We start from the raw sequence: 649 nt of genomic DNA, 5'->3' as shown, positions 1-649 counted from the left end.
GCAAGATCTTTTCATACCTTCGGAGGTTAGTGACCTTATCATGTTACCACCAAAGACGAAGAGACCACCAGGACGTCCACCGACCAAGCGTAAACGTTCAGCAGGAGAAATACCGGTACGACTTAATCTCATCTGACTGTAGTCATGGATATTTTCTGAATAAAGGCTGTTATGTTTTTTTCAGGAGGGGCCGAAGAAGAAGAAACTAAACACATGTAGTCGATGTCATATCTCAGGTCACAACAAAAAGTCTTGTAAAGAACCGCTACAATGATGGGTTATGGATGGAGGAGAATTATAGATGTGTTTCCTAATAACACATCTATAATGCTATTTTGCGAACTGATGAGATATGGATTACGCAGTGCTTCTTCTTGAATTTATTAGATATGTATGGTTTTATTGTCATTCCTAAATATGGTGTTCATGTTTATGATTTGATGTAACTTGTTTATAACTTGAGGTGTACGATATCTATGTAGCCAATCTAGCCGTTAGAAAGACATTTAAATACAATGTAGCCGTTGTATTGTGGTCCAATAATAATATAGCCGTTACAATCTCAATCTATTTAAGTATGACTGCTTGTGTCGTCTATATTTCAGATTTTTAGCAATTCTCTCTTTACTCTATTTTTATACTAAAGATG

The sequence above is a fragment of the Brassica oleracea genome, chromosome C3, assembly GCF_000695525.1.
Source record: "Brassica oleracea var. oleracea cultivar TO1000 chromosome C3, BOL, whole genome shotgun sequence".
In the NCBI taxonomy this organism is placed as follows: domain Eukaryota; kingdom Viridiplantae; phylum Streptophyta; class Magnoliopsida; order Brassicales; family Brassicaceae; genus Brassica; species Brassica oleracea.
This window is presented reverse-complemented; position numbering follows the sequence as displayed.